Here is a 444-nt window from a genome sequence, read left to right on the forward strand (position 1 = left end):
AAAAAAAGACAGAAACTTAACAGACATAGCTCTTGGCTACGTGCCATTCTAAACGCTGCGCAAACCCCAGCCAGTGATATCCCCAGAGTGTAAATGGGGACAGGTCCCCTGGCTGGGAAGTTTTGAGCTGAGGGGCAGGCGGGTGTCTGCCGAGTCCAGGTTCCCCGCTAGGCGTGCGGCCTCAGCCAGGGGAGCTGGTCCTGCACCTGGGCTTTCAGGGTACCCACAGTGCTTGTGGAGGCCCCGGGGAGCAGCCCCACGCAGGTGTCAGGGACCTGCAGTCCCTGAGCTCCTCTGGGCTGCGCATGTGATTTGACTTTTCACTCTGTTTTAGGTTCCTGTTAGCTTTTTCTTTTAAATCTCATTTCTTGTAGAGTTTTCCTGAGTCGACAAAGAGGGGTACACTGATGATAATTATAGTAAGAATTAGTTGGAATTCCTGCT

At 52.7% G+C, this 444-nt stretch overlaps 1 protein-coding gene across 1 annotated transcript in view; it reads left to right on the top strand.

Moving 5' to 3' along the window:
- Positions 1 to 444, top strand: part of CARS2 (cysteinyl-tRNA synthetase 2, mitochondrial) — a 37,236-nt gene that overhangs the window by 2,652 nt on the left and 34,140 nt on the right. The gene's annotated exons all lie outside the window — the stretch shown is intronic.

This window comes from Lipotes vexillifer, unplaced genomic scaffold (genome assembly GCF_000442215.2).
Source record: "Lipotes vexillifer unplaced genomic scaffold, Lipotes_vexillifer_v1.1 scaffold132, whole genome shotgun sequence".
Lineage (NCBI taxonomy): Eukaryota > Metazoa > Chordata > Mammalia > Artiodactyla > Lipotidae > Lipotes > Lipotes vexillifer.